Raw genomic sequence first — 19,962 nt, forward strand, 5'->3', positions numbered from 1 at the left:
GTCCTCCTGAAACCTCCTCCCACCAGTTTCAGTCCTGATAAGTTAAAGATCTTAAGTAGTTTAGACACACGCCTTTGCTCAAGGAAATTCACAGACATGCCACTGCTATACATCTTATCAAATGACTCATGAGTTCTCCTTCACTGATTAATCCTTTTCTTCATCCCTTCCTCACCCTTCCATCTGCCCTAAGAACAAAGAGCTTGTAAACCAATAAATTGGGTGGAGCCCAAGAGCTCTGGGCCATGACCAAGCCTCCAACACTCCGGTCCCCTGGACCCACCTTTTAAATGCTTATTCTGTCTCTTCCTAACTCCTCTGTCTCTGCTGGACTCGGGGTACCCACTGGGTGGTGTGGGGCTGGTTTCCCCAACATTTGTCTACTAAAATTATATTCACTTCTAAGGTCCACTTCAAATCTTTCTCTCTCTCTTCCCCCGCCCCCCACCCCCCACCACCTGCCAACAGCATTTTTACTGAAACCCAACTAGTTATAACTCATCATGAACGTTATTAAATGTTCCTGGTACTTCCTCTGCATCAAATGTTTATGGTACCATGTTGCACTCAGTTATTTCAGTATTTAAAATTAGGGTTGCCAAAAAGTAACAATAGGTTAACATTTCTGAGGTTTATTTTTCTCTCAGGTAAAAATCTAGAAGTAGTCAGAGCAGGACTAGATACGGCAGCTTAGTTTCTCAGAGCTCTCAGAGATTAGGATTCCTTGCATCCATGGCTCTCACCCTCATATCAGATGATAAGGTGTAAGATGGCAGCTAGAGCTCTGATCACTATGCACAAATTTTAGGCAGCAGAATGGGGGAAGATATAACAAAATAAGGTGACAAGAATGCAATCCAGATGTATTTTTAAAATAAACTATGTAAAAGTATAACATCCAAGAAAATGCATACATTGTAAATTCACAATTCGATTACAAATACCACCAATAATCAAGACCTAGAAAATTCTCGTGAATCCAGAAAAGCTCTTTTGGTTCTTTTGCAGTCAATTATCCCCAACCACAGCTCATACTAATAGACAAAATAAGGGGAAAACATAAATTAATCTCAATATATATTTTCAAATAATTTGACAAAATGTAATGCTCTTTTTGAATAAAATTCTTACCAAACTAGGGAGAGAAGGAAATGTCCTCAACTTAATAAAGGGCATCTGTAGAAAATCTAGAGCTAGCATTACACTTAATGGTGTAAGACTGAATACTTTCCCTGTATGATCAGGAAAAAGTCAAGGGTGTTTATTCTCACCACTTTCGTTCATTATTGTATTGGCAGCTCTGGCCAGCATAACAAGGCAAAAAAGAAGACTTAAAATGCAAATAAATTGAAAACTAATAAACAAAATGATCGTAATTTGCAGACATCATGATTATTTCTGTAGAAAATACTTTGGAATCTATAGAAATAGCTTCTAGAACTAATAATTGGGTTTAGGAAGTCAGCAAGATAAAGATAAATCTATAGAAATAAATATTCCTCCATACTATTCAAAATCAGAAATTAAAATTTAATTGGTAAACATGTTGTCATTAAACAGTATATAGAGTATTGAAACTACTGCTTAAAGCTAGTGGAGCCTCGGTTTCACGGGCTCAATAAAGGGACCTAATGCAAACTGTTGTATTCCATAACCCATGGTTCCCAGAAGAAGGTACGCTAGATGTAGAGCTCTGGGAACAAGTGGGGAGAAATCTTAAACAACATCATGCACAAGGGCAATGGGTCCCAGTATCATCTCTAACGCTATAGACTTTAGTTAGGGCGGCCCAGGTCCCGTTATACACCCAAGAGCCTAAAAAGGGGAAGGAGGAAGAACCGTCACCTACCTTCCCGCCTCCATCTCCCTCAGCCCCATTGTTTCCAGGCAAAAATAACAAAGAAGAAATGGAGGTTTTGCCTGAGCCCCCTCCTCCAATAAATTGGATAAAAGACAAGGGATACACTACAGCTATGGGACCCTGTCTTAGGCAAGCAGCATTAGAAGGGGAGCTCTTAGCCTGCCCGGTAATGCAAGATCAACAGGCAATCAGGTATATAAACCCATTTCTTTTGATGCTTATAAAAAGACTTTTAAAAAGGCATTAGAGGCCGGAGCCACGCAGCCAAGTAGGTTATGAGCGGAAGAAAAGGGTCTGGGGCAGGGAAGCTCGCAGTGCCCTGGGCCCACAGGGTCTGGCCGGCCGGCAGCAGCCACCTGGCGGCAGTGGGAGAGAATGGCGCAGACAGAAAGTCGTGCCTAAGCGAGCACAATGCAGCTGCCACCCTGGGACCCACACCGCTGTGCTCTGCAGGTGGCCCACAGCAAAATTTCATGTGTTCCTTGTATACAAGTGATGTCCCAGATTATAATTCTCTGCTAAAATTTAAGAATTTAAAAAACCCTTTTCTAATAATGGCCACTATTATTTCTCCCTTACCCCTAAGGTGACTCTCTTCAAGTCCAATTTAAGTAAAACAGTAACCTCTGAAGGGAGAGAAATTAAAGAGCCCATGAATTAGTTGAGGAGCAATTAAAAGCCGGCCATATAGAACCATCAAACAGCCCTTGGAATTAGCTCATTTGTGTCATTCCCAAAAAGTCTGGTAAATGGAGAGTTCTGCATGACTTACGTGCTATTAATGCTAATTTGCAACCTATGGGGCCCCTTCAACAGGGCCTTCTATCCACAGCGGTGATTCCTCGAGATGGCCTATAATCGTTATTGACTTAAAAGACTGTTTTTATACTATTCCCATAGCAGAACAGGACAGAAAAAAATTTGCATTTACGATACCAGCTATCAATAATAAGAGGCCACCTTGCTGATTTAATTGGAAAGTGCTTCCTCAGGGGATGCTAAACAGTCCTACCATGTGTCAGTATTACGTAAAGCAAGCTTTGCTCCCCAGTAGAGAAGAATTTCCTGACTGCAAAATTATTCATTTTATGGATGATATTTTATTAGCAGCCCCAAAGGTGAGTCGTACTTGTAAATTTATATACCTCTGTCTTAAAGAATACATACCTAAGAGGTTTAATCACAGCACCTGAAAAAGTACAGATGTCTTCTCTTTGGAAATAACTTGGGTACATACTAACTTCCCGGTCAGTAAGAACTAAAAAGCTTAAATTAAATACTAGCAACTTATGCACCTTAAATGATTATCAAAAATTATTGGGTGATATTAACTGGCTTTGCCCCATCTTGGGCATATCTACTGATAAGTTGCAAAAAGTTGCAAAACCTGTTTTCTATCTTAAAGGGCAATATAGCCCTGGATTCTCCCAGGTATTTGACCACTGCAGCAAAAAGGGAAATTGAAGACATAGAGCAAGCTATTTCCCAAAGGAAAATGGATTGCATGGACACCCAATATTCTGTCCAATTGTTTATTTTCCCCACTAAACATTCCCCTGCAGGGTTAATAGGACAGATGAGCCCAGGACTGCACTTTTTAGAATGGGTTTCTTGCTCACATACTGGGACTAAAACACTCTCTCCCTATATCCAGCTACTTAGTAAAGTCATCTATTCAGGCTGCAGATGATGTAATCAGTTGCTAGGTTATGACCCTGATGTCAGAAGAATTCCTTTGAGTCAAAGGCAATTTGAAGCAGTATTGCCCCTCTCTTTAGATCTTCAGATACCACTCACTGATGACACAGGCCATTTAGAACATACCCTCCCTGCTGACAAACTGCTTCAGTTCTTATCTCGTACTCCTGTAATTATGCCTACAAAAGTAGTTCTCTCCCCCATACCTAATGCTTTAACACTGTTTACTGATGCTCAGGTAAACATGGAAAAGTGGTAGTCTGGTGGAGACCACGTAATTCCCTCACTTGTTCTGGGTTTACTAGCAATCAAAGAGCTGAGGCTGGAGCCTTAATACTGGCTTTGGAGACTTTTTCTGCTCAGCCCATCAATATTGTTAGTGACTCTGCGTACTGCATTTGTTTGTTTGTTTATTTATTTATTTTGAGACAGAGTCTCACTCTATTGCCCAGGCTGGAGTGCAGTGGCGTGATCTCGGCTCACTGCAACCTCTGCTACCCAGGTTCAAGGATTCTCCTGCCTCGGCCCCCTGAGTAGCTGGGATTACAGGCACCTGCCACCGCGCCCTGCTAGTTTTTGTATTTTTAGTAGAGATGGAGTTTCACCATCTTGGCCAGGCTGGTCTTGAACTCCTGACCTCATGATCTACCCACCTCTGCCTCCCAAAGTGCTGGCCTTACAGGCGTGAGCCACCAAGCCCAGCCTTACTCTGTTTATTTATTGCAGAACCTTGAGACAGCACTAATTAAGTCCACTCTGGAGCCAGCCCCACGTGCTCTTTTTCTCCGACGTCAGCAATTGCTAGATCAACGTACACATCCTATTTTTATCACACATATTCGAGCCCACAGCTCACTGCCTGGCCCATTGGCTTACGGCAATGATCAAGCAGACCTTTGGGTTATGACATCACTGCTTGACCAAGCCACCCAATTGCATCAATTTTTCCACCAAAATTGGAGAAACTTAACTATAACAATTTCAACTTACCCAAAGACTATACTTTCAGGGATCATTTCTATAGTTTGTTTCTAGAGAAGTTTCTCCAAATGTGTAGAGCACTGCTTTATCTTTTAAATTTAGATGATAAATTTCAATCAGCTGTCACAAAAGCACTTTGCTAAAACCTCTCAAGACATAAAACCTGCAGTTTTATGGAAAGGTGTAAACACTAGTGAATGGTGTGGCCCAAATGATTTGCTAACATGGAGAAGAGGATACGCTTTTGTTCATACCCCCTCAGGTCCTCTTTGGATTCCAGCACAATGCATCAAACCATATTATGGTATGGCTAGGACCCAACCCAGTACCAGAAATGAAGAAAATGACCCTATAGGACCCGCAGCCCCAGACAATGCAGCTTCTGTGGATGACACAGGACCCAGAGAGAATGCTGAAGAAGACAACTCAGAAGGCTAAGCAAATCCTGCTTTAAACACACCATTCACTCCAAATAATTTATTCCTTTTTTAGTCTCTCGTTCTGCTTACAACTGGTACCTGCTACACTCTTTTGGACTTATCTCTTAAATCCGCGTTTCTTCTGCCCTGTTACTTTGACAAACACCCCCTTCCCAGCTTCTAACAACACAACTGCTTAACGGAGAGGGATTAACATACCTCCAATGGGGTTCCTTAGTCACAGCACACATCAAACTAAATTGCCAAGTAACACTACAAGTCACTCCTTGATTGGAAAAGAATGTTGCAAATTATACTCATGTTTGTCTTATGTTATTTACCAATTCTAAGATGCAAAGCCAGAATACGAGCAGTGACCACCATGCCTGACAGACCTGCTGCTGCACACATCTGTACTCTCCAACAAAACCTGATGCTAAAAACAAAAGGGAGAGATGTAGGAGTTCAGTCATGGCGGTGGGAAAAATTGTAAGAGGAAATTATAGGAAAGAGAAGCAAACCTTCTTGGAAGGCAGGAAGGTTTTGTAAAAGCCTTGGAAGAGAGTTATGGCTGAAAACAGCCTTATCCTCTTACCGTGAGCTGATAGCTTAGAGTAGGTACAAAGGAATGTAAGGGAGTTTATCTAAAGAGCTTGTTGACTCATGTGGTCCGAAGACCGATCATTTGTAGGACTGCTCTCTCTGGGGAAGGCAACCACATTAATTAATTATCCACAAGTGTGTTGACTCAAAGCCTTTGTTATTAAATCTGTGCTGAATAAATGCCCACAGGGCCAGCTAGTCAGGTTATATGGCTGCTACAACTCTTTCTGTGAGTGGCCTGGTTCCCTAGCCACTCTTTCACTTTATATCGGTGTCTGAGTATGTTATTCATCCACCGTGCAGCCTGGGTCTTTACTCAAAAAAATTTTATGTACCTTTTTTTTCAACTCCTTTCAGAAAACAATCTTGCATGTGTTGGTTGTTTGATATTGTCCCACAGGTCACTGAGTCTCTTTATTTTTTTCTTCTTTTCCTTCCTGTGCTTCAATTTAGTTTCTATTGCTGTGTCTTCATTTTTACTGATGTTTCCTTCTGCAGTATCAATTTACTATTAACCCTATTCAGAAAAATTTTATTTCAGATATTGTATTTTTATCTCTGGAAGTATTCTTATTGATTTATTATGATTATCACTATCTTGTCCTTTAGGAAATATTGATTACATTTATAATAGTTGATTTAAAATTATTCTCTTATAATTCCATTATCTCTGTCACTTCTGATTCTGCTTATTTTCTTCTGTTTTGAGGTAATATAGTGTTTCTTTGCTTGTCTAGTGAATTTTTAGTAAATATATTATGAATGTTATAATAACGGGTGTTAATTATTATTTTTCTCTAAGGAGGGCTTAAGTTTGTCTTGTTAGGCAATTAAGTTACTTGCAAATCATATTAATGTATTCAAAACTTATTTTTAAGCTTTGTTAGGGTTGTCCAAAGTAGCCCTAACTCTAGGGCTAATTAAGCGAAACTACAAACACATGATTCTCTAGGTTCTTTACCGACTTCCTTGAGGCTCAGTGGGGTTTCTCAGCTCTGGCTGGAAGGGATTTGAGTATCTCTTAACCTTGCTTAAACTCTAGGAGTTGTGCAGGTTACAGTTCCCGTAGTATTTTTCCTGAGCAGTTACTATTTGTGCAGCTTTGTGGAGTTTTGTTGTATCCATGCATAGTTAATGGGGCCTTTATGCATATTTCTCTACAGAAATTGTTACTCTCCAATAATTTGCCCTGCAAATTCTGGCTGTCTCATCCTCCCACAAATTCAATATTTGTCTTTTCAGCTTAGCAACATTTCTTTTGCATTTCTTGGGATCTTCCTCCCTTTGCCATCTTCCAGAAATTGTCTATAGGCAGAAAGCAAGGGCAATAGTAGGCTTCACCTCTGTTTTCCTTTTCTCAGTGATCACAGTCCCACTCTGCCTGTTCTCTCAATGTCTGAAAGATTTGTTTTATATATTTTGCCTAAGTTTCTAGTTATTTGTGCTAAGTAGGCTGGTTTTATACCAGAAGCAGAAATCAACTAAAGATGAATTTTAGGGAAGAGTTCTGGAATATGCCTCATTGGCCAGAACTGAAGCTATCTATACCTACAAAGGAGACTGGAAATGCAGCTTCTTCTGGGAAAACAAAACAAAGGAGAGCAGATTTTGTGAAAGAGTGAGCATTATATGCCATCATTGGATAGTTGTTAGCTCACTTACCAGCGTAGCAACTTCTTGAGTGGAGGGTCAGAGCTTTCCTCATTTCAGTAGCCTATGAAGAGCCTGGTGCTCATGACATTCTTAGGAAAAAAACATTGAAAAGAACATGATCCTGAGTACTGAACTCATAATTATCTAAACTACCAAAGAGAAAATTAGGTATGAAGAAAGGAGACAACGTATGGTGGGTGAAAGTGGCAGAGAGAGTTGGAGACAAGGTTGGAAATTATCTTGGAGCTCCAAATGCATTGGCTCATAGATTATTTTAAAACTCTGTTGAGGAATCCGGGGCTACAGAGCCCTGTTGTTCCCCTCACCTCCAATGTCCTTTTCCAGACACCCATGTCATGTGTTTTAAAGCTCAGATCATAGATCATAAGCGAGCTACTAGATGGAGCCTTCTCTGATGTCCTACTTGTGGCACAGTTTTTCTACAGCATGGTTTCTGTCAAGTTTTCAAAGCATATAATGATTCATACTGCTGATTTCTACCCTCAAGAAAGTGGAATCTATTTGGAATTTCAAAATAAAAACAAAGTTGTCTTTTATTTCTGTTACTTTTTTACTTCCCTCACAATGCCTGCCACCGTGAACACAAAGCATATTAAATAAGATCACTGTTCCTTGACCTGGTGTCAAGCAGCTGTTTGGAAGTTGTTTGTGTGTCAGTTGAGACATAATAAAAGAATAAGCATCCTAACATCACTTGCCCTCCGACCACCAGTAGTGATAGGGCTTGCTTTACTCAAGGAGGAAGTCCTTAACGACTCGATCTACCCAGGCAAACACAACAATCATTCAGCTTTTTGTTTCATTTTTTCCTTAACCTATCACCATGAAACAAAATGTAAGTATTTGTTTTCCTTATTGCCTGTCTCTCCTATTTAAATAAGGGCTGAGATTTTTGTTCTGTGTCTTCACTGCTATATTCCTAGCACATCAACATTTGCCAAGGGAAAGGACGGGAGATGGAAACAAAGGAAGTTAAATGAGAGGGACACCAAGGAAGAAACTGAGATGGGGTCTGAAAGTGTGGTGGGACATTGGCTACCCTTGAAATTGCGAAGGGTCTTATACTTGATAATGACAGGATTTGGGAAGCTCTCTTAGGGCCATGTAAAAGAAAGGGCTAAATATAAAAGGGTGAGTGAAGGAGAGTTTTTCCTCTATTGCACTTGTACAATTCAGCCAATTCATACTCTGAGTTTGTAGGAGAATCTTTCACTAGTCAAAATAGAAAATGACCAAATCACAGAAAATATTATGAAGACAAGAATGAATTTGTAATTAAAAATTAAAACAGGAAAACAGAAATGCCAGCTGTAATTTTTATGCAGTTTCCAATCAATGCATGTACTTGTCTTTTATACATAAAGTGAATTTCTAGTTGCCATGAGTCCTATAAAAACAATATCTTTAACAACCAGTTCCTGCCCCTGTTTTTTCCTGTCTTATGATTTGAAAATGGGTGTTTTATTTTCTTCTTTTCACATTTAGTCTGGGATCCCTTCTTCATTCCTTGGCTTTTTATTTTTCTCCAAGGGGCTTATTATTGCAAAGTTAAGAAGCCATAAGCAAGGGGAGTTTGTGAGGCCAACTGTAGCAGAGGCACAGCTCTCATCTTACCATCGTAACCACTCTGAATTGCTGGGTGGCACCAGAAAGCTCACTGGCACCTTGGCATATGGCAGGGAGAACCTGGTAATTTGGGTAGATTTAAAGTGGGTATGGAATTGCCATTAAGCTATCATCCAGGTCTTGTGTGTGTGTCTGTGGTGTGAAGGGGGCAGGAAAGGGGAAGGAAATAAGAGAAAGGGAGAGAAGAGGATAGGAGAGTATTAAACAAATCCTAGACTCTGCTACCTTCATGTTTTGATTATGAATGTGTAGAGGTCAGTGCTTCAACTCTATGGACTTTATCTTTCCACAGATCTCAATATTTTGTTAATAGCTCTTTTGCTGGAGTCCGCCAAGCTGACTGTTTAACTGGCTTTGCCTACCCTATTTCTTTATCTAAGGAATACTCCATCAGAAATGGTGAGATTCACATTCCACAATATGAGCTGCTTTTAAATAACCATATGCAAGTAAAATAATAGGCAAAGGAGAAATGAAGACTGGGGTCAGGAAGGTTTCTCCCAACACTATCCTCAGATTTAGGTTCATATCAGGTACCAAATCTTGCAGCCAGATCTCAGGACAAGTGAATTCATTTACCCATCCAAATGTTGCCTGTGAATTCAAAAGCTAGAATTTATAGAGTCTAGTGAGCTGAAAATTATAGGGCACTTTGCTACATAGGAAGCCTAGTTTCATATTTATTTTGAGATTTGGGATTTCAAGTTTAGTTAAGAATGAAAGATTCTTTACAAGGACCTAGTGACTTATTCTTCTCAAGCCCTTGATAACAAACTTTTGGTTGCTAAACCCACCGATCTTTTAAGACTTAGATGTAGAAACCCATGAACCAGGCAGATGGGGTGTTAGCAACAACATCCATTCACCCAGCTCCTCCCAAGAAGTAGAGGCAGGAATATCTCCTCTTTGCAAGGCATACATCCACTCCCAAAGCAAAGAACCCTAGATTGCATAAAGCTCCAACTCAATGGCCCTCCTTTTACCTGCCTCATCTCTCTGGGATAGGGAAGAGAAGGAGCACCCTTTCCTTGTCCCTTCTGACCTTAGCTATGGAACCTCTGCTGTCTTTTCCTGACATTCTCCTTCTTCTATCTGTATCCCTTACTGCATTTTTGCACTGCAGTTCAGTGGCTCCATTGTGCCCGCAATAACACATCCACTTCTTTCAATTGCTTGTCTTGCACTAGAAAAGAGGAAAAGGTTCCATCTAATCTGGGTTAGGTTATAAAAACATTTTAGCACTAAAAATAAATTATCTAAATGTGTTGGGATACATTCCACCTCATAGTTAAATACTAAGGATGGCATGATGTGGATGTAAAATGTGCATGGTCAGGGAGGTTAAGAAAATAACCTCAAAGGACAGGGCCACAGGAGAGAGGAAGGTGATGGTTACCATAAATGGGTCTGTGGCTCTGTGTGACACCTGCTGTGCTATGCCATCAACGTGCAGCTCCACGACAAATGAGATCCTTCAGCCAGGCTTGTGTAAAGCATGCTCTCTGGATACAACAGGACATGTCACTTGTAATAACAAACCCAAGCCTCAGTATCCATCCACATTTGCAAAATGAAAATGACTATCCTTTTCTTTCTCCTCTTCCTCTGCTGCTCTTCTGCTTTTTGTTAGAGCTATTTCTGCACTGTTTGCTTCATGGGTTACTGAACAGATCAAGAACTGATAGTGATGATAATAGTGGCAATAGCTGTCATTTATTATGTGCCTTCCATGTGCTAGATACTAATATTTCCACTTCAATCCTTGAACAACCTTAGGATAAGAGATCATCATTTTCTCTATTTTTGCATAAGGAAACTGAGAAAGGTTAAGAAACAACCAAGGAAATAAAGCTAGCAGTGGTGAGCATCTCTGAAGGCCCTTCCTTCTCTAAATTACATTGTCTTTTAATCTGTAAAGCATAGTAGGCTTGGTAATGGTTACTGAAGACTTTTGCAAATATCATCCTGCAGTTGTAAATTCTCTTCGATGTTCTAAGAAATATGTGCCAGAATATTTGGCAAAAGGCACCTAACATGTTAGATCTGTAACACTTCCTATGACAGGACAATGGGTGCCTTTGACAGGGATCTGTGGATTTCTTCTTTTGGCTCACTTGACTTCCAAATTTGCAGTGGGATTGAAGGAGAAAAGAGGGTCCTGAATAATAATTGTCAATTCTCCTACATTAACACTTTCTAGTCATGCCATCTCTCTGATGGAAACTGTTTTGCTCAAATAGTATTATATAAAGTTTATATATATAGCACTTCAAAGTTCACAAAGGTATTTCATATAAATGTCTCCATTTAAAAATCTATCCAACTTGTAAGATAAGTATTATTCTTCCCATTCTACAAATGAGAAAACTAATTTGTTCTGGGGCAATAAGTTGTATCCCAAAAGTCTGTAAATGTTTCCCAATTAGAAAGATCTCCCGTGATTAGGGTGGCTCATTATTATAATTAGGGTGCCCCAGTTTGGCTGGTTCTACCTAAGCAATTCACTCTCAAAAGTGTCCTAGTTTGAGGGCTAAATGATATGGTCAGCCTGCCCAAAAGCACAGAATTAAATGCAGAATTTCACTTGTAACATGATGAGTGACACATTGGGCCATCAGGGACACAGCTGTGCCTGTCTTGCATAAGAGTGATTCCTTAAGTAAGGTACATATTTGGGGCATCAGTACATTTTTTTTCACTCTCTCCACTTGGATAAGTGAAAGCTTCTCTCTTGTTCAACCACAGTGTTTGATCCCAAGTGCATTAGAATCACCTGGTGAGCCTTGTAAACTCAGATTTCTTCTGTCCCATCTAGGGTCAATTAAACTAGATTTCTGAGGGTGGATGGTAGGAATGATATTTTTCAAAAGCTCTCCAGACAGAGCTTTTGACATTCCAGCCAGAAGTGATGACTGGCTGCTTATAAATAAACACTAGGTGATAATGGTGCAGTATATTAGACCCATGGAAAGGGCATTGCAAAGGAGAGATCATATTTGGTGTGGGGAATGTTGCCAAGGAAGCTGATATATTTTGAGATGGCTCACAGACAGTATGATGGCTCCACAGAGTGGAGGGGTAATATATTGGTGGCTGCCTGCTCTACATTTTGAAACTCCTGTGTTTATCTTGACTTAATGAAGTGTGCTATTGTTTAAAATATTCTGTGTTCTATGGAACTGATATTGAGTCTGGTCTCCCATTCCAATATTTTTTTCTCTGTAACTTTATTTGGATCTGTTGCAACTTCTTGCTCTGTGTGTCTATGTGCCTGCGTGCATGTTGCGTCAGGGAGTTACAATGAGGGTATACTTAGAATTGTTGGCTAAAAAGGTTGTGTATAAAAATAAAGGTTGTGTATCTGTGAGCATCATGTTTTCTAAGAGATAAAACCCTTTACTGTGTTACTTTTTCAGAATATGCTTTCTGAGAAAGTAGAAAAGAAGTATCTCATTTTGCAGAGAAAGACCTGGACTCACAGAAATGTGAGGTGGTCAGCTGAGGGCCATGCCATGAATCAATACAGCCCCTGAATTAGTGGTGAAGATTTCTAATCATTGATATAATGCTCTGTGAAAATACAGGCATGGTGAAAAAGAAGTTTCACTGTTTTTCCAATTTATGAAAGTATTTTTAGAGTATCATTAAATCTACTTTATGGTTATTTATTGCAATAAATGTTTATTTTCCTTTGAAATGCACTTAATCATACCCTAATCTCCTGGCTATAATTTTTCCATGGAAAGAAAATAACGTTTCAGTTAATGTAATTTCAATATGCTGGGATCTCAGTCTCCTGTTTCAGGTGCCTCGGGATGCAGGAGACCAGGCCAGGGACTTGTTCCTTCCTGGGTACAGATCACCACAGTTTAGAATCGTCAAATTCTTTGCTGAAAACTCCAAGTAACTTAAATTCTTTCCCTTAGGTTTTTTTTTTTTTTTTTTTTTTTTTTTTTTTTTTTTTTCTGGGCAAATGCTTTTTAGTCAATCCTAGGATTCTATTCTAAGAGGTCGTTTCTCAAGTTTCCTTAAGCTGTAACCCTCTGCAAACCCCAATTTTAACTCTAGTTCTTCAATCTCTCATCCCTCTTCCATGATGATTTGCCATCTTTTTCTCTGGGGAGAAGACCCACATATAGAAATGAGCAAAGAGCTTTAAATACTAGAGGCCCAAGAGATGCTTAGCCTCCTGTTCCAGCCACTGGAGTTGAGGGGTGGAGGCACGTGATGTCACAGAAAGGGAATGCTCAGTAGTCTTCAAGCAGTCCCCTAAGGTAAGGCTGGAGGAAGGAGGTGGTAAAGAGGGCTCCTGAGTTCCTTCATTTGATGGCGCTGATCATACAGGTACAGGTGGAACAGTAAGCTCAGAGCCATTCCTTAGACCTAGAGTCTGGCCTTTTCACCTATATAAAATAATACTATGTAATATTATTTCAAGTAGAGGTAGGAAAATAACCCTTAGGATTTAGTACCCTCGGCCTGGTGGGCCAGCAGAAATAAAAGTTAATTCCAAACAAAGACCTTAACTACCACAATTCTGCCCATGTTTCCCTCTAGGGATCTTTGATCTCAGGCTGAATGGAGGAAGAAGAGCTTTTCTAGTTGACGCCTGTCACAGAGATCTGATGAGGTCAATGTAAATGAGTCCGCAGAAGCTTGATAGCCTATAGAAGTCCTTGAAAATCCCGAATGGCACGAGAAGGTTGAAAACTAGTCAAGATGCTGATATCTTCAAGAAGTTAAATATAACCTAAAAAAATTATTTGTCACAGAATAAGGTTGGTTTAAAAAATTGTAAAGGGGAGGAGAGTGGAGATTCAAGCCTAGAGAGGAAGGCTGAATAAGAAGAAAGTAATTGTGAAGTCAACTGTAAAATATTTCCTGTGTCTCACCTGGTAAATCCACATGGGCTTCCTGAAAGAGGAAGGCTAGAGTTACTTTTGAGTTGCTTTTCAAATGATAAGCAGGGTCCTTGAGTAAACAGGAAATGAAAGATTTGAGAGAGTAGCTGAGGAAGGATGCAGAAGTGAAAAGGAGAGGGGAGCCATCAGCACCCCAGATTTAATTTGATGGAGAATTTTCTCTATTTGTTTATGTGTGTGCCTGTCTTTATTAGACTGTTTGTTTGCCTTTCAAGGGCTGGGCCTCTGCCTCATTCACCTTCATATTCTAATATAATGCAAGCTTAGGAAATTATTGTTTAAATACATACATTCAGACATAAATGGATGAGAGTAAGAATAAAGGCATAAGTGGTGGTGTTTAGCAAGCGCCTTGGCTGTGAGCTTAAGACTGTTTGTTTTTTGTGACCTGCCATCTTCCTTTGCGCAACAACACAGCTCATGATGATGTTCCAGAGCATTTTGCCACCAGAAAATGAGGCTTGCTTTTGGTCTTTTGAAGGAAGACTGCAGTGAACAGTTAAATTGACTTTAAATTTAGCAGCATTGGGCAAGAATAGAAATGTTCTAATCCTGTCTCCTCCTACGGAATGTGAATTGTGGTCAAAGTAATATGTTTTTGCCTTCTCTGATTTAGATCAAATTTCATAGGCCAGACAGGGCGTAGGGAGCCAGGCTGCACAGCCACTCTCCCTGGCAAACAGTGTCACACCTCCCTTGGACAGCCCAGGGTACCATGTGTGCCCTGGCATTACAGACACCTCACCAGGGCTTGTCTGTTCTCCCTGCCTTGTTTCTCAGCCCAGTGTTCATGTGGAGTTTGGCTTCCTCTTCTTAGAACTGGGAAAGGCAACGCTGTGCAGGTGTGAGAGGTAGATACACATGCGCCCAGAAGATGCTGCCCCAGAAAAACATACCCAGGGCCTGTATTTGACTCAGAGTTTAAGGTCTTACTTTTCATTAGAAAATAAGATCACTAGCTCTAAAATTTCCACTGGGGAAGACCGGGTTGGCTTAGCAGGGCAGTGCCATCTGATGGGCAGCTGTATTCTATAAAGTAGATGAGGGAAGATGACAGAATGGCATGTCTGTGGGCAGAAAGCAGAAGGGAAATTGGCTTCCCTTCACAGGCCACTAAGGAAAGGGTTATCCAGTGGCCTGCTGGATTTGACACTATCTGCCTGCCACATCTGAGCTCAGCATTTCTGCTTTGACACACATGGGTCATTCTACCCATTGAGCTTCAGCAATTCCCTAGTACAGATGCTTATTGGCACAGAATCTTAAGTCCAATAAGGGAGCAAAGAGATTTTACTTTGGAAGGAAATACTATGGATTCTTCAGTCATTCAGAGGCCTCACCTCCTCCCTTAATGAGTGCTCCCAATGTAAAGGTATAATGACTGGCTAACTAAATGCTTTGGGGGTATAGGAATGAGGATACATATCTAGAAAAGTGGATTTTAGAAGAAGAAAAGACAGTATAATGAAAACAAGTTTAAGAAAGAGCAAAAATAAAATTTGACTTATGTATATCAATTGTGATGAACTGTAATTATGCATTACATGGAACAAGTCTACACAATCAGATAAGAATTCTTCACTAATTTCCTCTTTATCTGTCTATGTCATAATCCACATTAGGGAAGAAACAACCTCTACTTTTTAAAAGTCACAAATATTAAGCCTATAAAAATATCAATATCTTATCAAAGTTTAGCTCAAATTTATACAGGAAAACAAACGTTCATTCCAACACACCTAGCTTCTTTTGATGGTTTATTAAGTAGTATTTAAGCAAATTGAGTCTCATATTATCTGGCCAAAAGATATTTTTCTTGCCTCTGTATTATTAAACAACACTTACTGAGACTATTCATCAGATGTCCAGATTAATCTTGACGGTGAAGAATACATGAACTCTATATGCAATCTTAAAAAGGAATAATATAATATGCTAGTTTTCTCTTTCGTGTCCATTCCTCAAAACTTGATTATTATTAGGTTAGGCTCATCCTTTACTAATTACCTTTAGTTAAGATTTCTTAGTTTGCAAAAATTATTGAATTTATATTGACTTAACTGAATGAGCATTTGAAAACTGTCTCTCATAGTTCATCATGAGTACTGAATTGTTCCTCCTCTTTTTCTTTAAGTTTCTTCTCTTTACTACATATTTTTCCCCAACCAGTTATTTTTGTTGTTGTTATTTGCTTCTTAAAAATTCTGTGAGGCTTATTTTTAGAATATTTTAGAAATCTGGCTATGTCTAAGAATGGCAAACTATGATAATTGATGTATTTAATATTTGCTAACACATGTCTATTCCACTGTCAATGAAAAGACTGTGCTTGCTTTGATCAAGAATTAGCCAAAATTTGGAACTCTCAGAAAGCTATTTATTTATTCCAGAACAAAGCATTTGGTTTGTACTATCATCAAAATATTCTAAGTGGCTAGTTACACTAGTGAAAAAATAAGATATCTCTTTTGTTCAGGCCTTCAGAATTTTAACATCATACAAAATCAATAAAGCTCTTAAATGTAAATCTATGAAGATGAGACACACTGATTTCTTGGCTATTGTTTACTGAGGTGATTAAAAAAAGCCTTGCAGCCCAAACAGAATTTTATTTTCTCTGTCAATAAGAACAATATACTTCCATGGATAAGTATGTCATCTATGGAAGCATTTCAGATGTCTGTGTTGCAGATGCAGAAGGTATGTCTTGGGATTTCCCTGCACCACATCACATACTAGACTATCCATTGTAGGAAAAGATGGTTGGGTCGATTATAGGAGTTGTCCTTGGAATCAATTCCAAGCGCTCCAGAAACTTACATCTATAGGTCTGACTTAATGTAATTCATAATTGTCCCATGTTATAGGTCTGACCTAATGTAATCCATAATTGTCCCATGTTATTTTTTAAAATGTGGCTGATATACATCTCCTAGAAAAAGGTCACATAATTAGAATTCTTTAAGTATTTAATTTACAGGGAAATTGGGGGTTCAAAGTAGTCAGGAGATGCTTTAAGTGAAAGACGTTGCCTAAGGCCGTTCTAGTAAGTATGATAACGGTTTGTAAAATCACCATCAGCTACATCGTCATTTGAAAACAGATTTAAGAAATATATATATATACTCAAAGCACTGCACTAAAGGAAAACAGACCAAGACTAGTAATATTAATCCACTGTCATCCAGTTGGCTGGCCTACCTGCTACAGAAGCTGAGGCTCAGCTGGCCTGCCAATGGGCTTGAGCCCGTGGGGATCTGTGACTGTACCATGACTCACTGACCCTGCAAAAGCCAAACTGGCTCCGTCGTCTTTGTCCAGAGTCCTCATTTCAAGGCCTTGGCCTCTCTTGCCTCTTTACCAAGGTAAAAGGCAGCAATAAGTATGAAGAGTCAGACAAAAAAAACATCAAGCAATAACCATCCATTTAATATCAAAATTAAACAAAGACTCATTAAAAATTTCAGCATTTAAGCAATTTGGGGAAAAATTGGCAGAAGAAGGTACATGAGCAAAGAAAGGTGTTTTCAAATAGAAGTTACAGAGCTTATTTTAATATGACCTCAATGATCTTCACATAATTTAACAGGAAATTTTATTCTAATTAGTTTGATTGAGCTCTATTTTTTAACAGTTTCTTAAAACTGAGAATTAATGAGCAAGAAAATAAAGTCTGCTCAAGTCTTTGGAACTTAGGCAATCCTTTCTTTCAAACTAGAGGGAAAGAATCGTTTAGAACAATATAAATCAGCATTTGGGGGATCTTTCGTCTTCCTGTGTTCCTTTATGATGGATGTCTCTAACCCCCAGGCCCTACCGGTCTGTGGCCTGTTAGGAACCGGGCTGCACAGCAGCAGGGAGCAACAGGGCAGGCATGTCAGCGAACCTTCATCTGTATTTACAGCCACCCCACATCACTCACATTACTGCCTGAGCTCTGCCTCTTGTCAGGTCAGTGGCAGCATTAGAGTCTTATAGGAGCATAAACCCTGTTGTGAACTGTGCGTGCAAGGGATCTAGGTTACGTGTTCCTTATGAGAATCTAATGCCTGATGATCTGTCACGATCATCACCCCTAGATGGGACCATCTAGTTGCAGGAAACCAAGCTCAGGGCTCCCACTGATCCTACATTATGGTGAGTTGTATAATTATTTCATCATTATATATTACAATGTAATAATAATAGAAATAAAGTGTACAATTAATGTGCTTGAATCATCCTGAAACCATCCCTGGCTTCCCTGGTGTGTGGAAAAATTGTCTTCTGCAAAACTGTTCTCTGGTGCCAAAAAGTTTTGGGACCACTGCTTTATAAGACCTTTTACTTACAAGAAGAGCCTGGTAAGAGTCTTTTCTGTGGACATTAAAAAAGTTTTATTTGTAGAAAATACTTTGTGTGAAACATAAGGAGAAATCTCTATTCTCTCAAGAGCTTATTGGGGAAATAGACACGTGTAGTAATAAGGGAGTGAAGGAAGAGGAGTTAATATTAGCAGGAGTCAGAGCAGGAGTGGAAAGGAGGGTTCTATATGAGTTTGTCCAGAACCAACTTGCAGAATGATCCACTTTCCAAATGACCATTTCAAAAGTAAACAGAATTTACTTTTCTTCTAACTTTTATAGTTAGTTTTATTTTACCTTCTTCACTGCCATTTTAGGAATGCTTTATTTCTCTTTCCCAACTCTCTGCTGTAGCTGAATAATGAGGGGGAGAGAGAGAGGTAAAACTGAAGGGCATATGAGTGTAAAGTTTTGAATATAAGTAATTGACATTAATATCTTCTTCATTAAGTTGTTCATATTTTTAGAAGCTATATTCCCAAGAATTTTTATGTTCAAGAGCATGTTCCAAAAATATACTCTTAGTGAATATGTCATGGGTATACCTGTCAAATAAAGATAGATCCTGGGGGCCATGCTCCAAATTAAGTCAATCAGAGTTCTTCTCTGGGAACAATACACAGACAGCTGCTGAGCTGAGAGACTATAAATCTGGGATTGACAAAAGCCATTTCTCTTTTCCGTCTACAGACTAAAGCCAAACAGGAATAGACAGAAAAGGATAAGGGATGGTGAGAGAGAGTCCTTAAGGAGATGAATTTGAGACCCTGGTTCTGGTAGTTAGTATCTACTTTGATCCTTTGAGTTGACAAGTTCTGGGAAGGGTCTGAGATTTTACTTTGCTTGCAAACTAACAAGTGAACTTGCCACAGTTTCATGGATACTAGTTGAAGACATGAAACTTGGTTCAGAGACAAAGGATGTTATTACTCACAACAATAGCAGTAGCCAGGGTGCCAGTGCCTCCAGTCCCATTTCCCACATGGTGATGTATAGAGGACCGAGAGACACTTGTACTCACAGTGAGTTGCATTACTGAGGAGGAATCCTGAGTTTAGGAAATCCAGATTTTTATAATGGGCAGTAACCCTGTCCGTTACAAGCCTTTCTCTGTTCGAGTGACTGTTCACTATACAAACATCCTTTTAAAAAGTCAGTCATTGCCTCTACTCACAAAAAATTCAGAAACCTGAGAGAACCACGAAGCATTATCTCCCATCAGAGCTGTGGCTATATTTCTTTTCAGTTGATCTTCCTTAAGCTGGCTGAGCTGTGTTTACGTCACCGCCATCAAGAATCCTAACCAACACATGCTGTGGTATTAGGTCTTCCCTTTCGAGTGCTCCCTCCTAACCTTATTATGAAAGCAGGGTGATATAGGTTCATTGTACAGTTTTTGGGGAAAAAATATATGAAAAGCAATCACTTTTAAATTATGTGGGGGAGAGGACCTGCATCTAAGTTTCGGATCTGTTCTTGCTTCACAGCAGCTGATGACACTCCTTATATTCCTTTTTGGATGGAATGACAAAACACATCTTTTGGGTTATATATTGTAAGAGGTATCAACTGTTGTTCTCAGCTGACCAGTTTTTATAGACAGAAGATTAAGAAATTGCTGATGGTGTTAGCTAGGATCCCCTGCCCTCAATTTCCAATTGACTTGCCTTCCTTCTTATGAGTTTCTACTCATAAGACCTTGCCCTAAGTTTACTGCTAAATAATATCAACAATATGTCATCTGTCATCATGATTTAAGACAAATATCCTTCCAAAGTGTTTGTACTAATACGAAATGCTATAAGAAATTCACAAAGCTTTTAGGAAGGAATCAC

General features: G+C 39.5%; 1 long non-coding RNA gene and 1 pseudogene across 2 annotated transcripts in view; one reads left to right on the forward strand and one right to left on the reverse strand.

Moving 5' to 3' along the window:
• The window catches only part of LOC134729065 (uncharacterized), a 237,414-nt gene that overhangs the window by 128,067 nt on the left and 89,385 nt on the right, over positions 1-19,962 (reverse strand). The window lies entirely within an intron of this gene.
• LOC112437339 (small nucleolar RNA U3) lies at positions 4,553-4,643 on the forward strand (annotated as a pseudogene).

Source organism: Pan paniscus, chromosome 16 (genome assembly GCF_029289425.2).
Source record: "Pan paniscus chromosome 16, NHGRI_mPanPan1-v2.0_pri, whole genome shotgun sequence".
Lineage (NCBI taxonomy): Eukaryota > Metazoa > Chordata > Mammalia > Primates > Hominidae > Pan > Pan paniscus.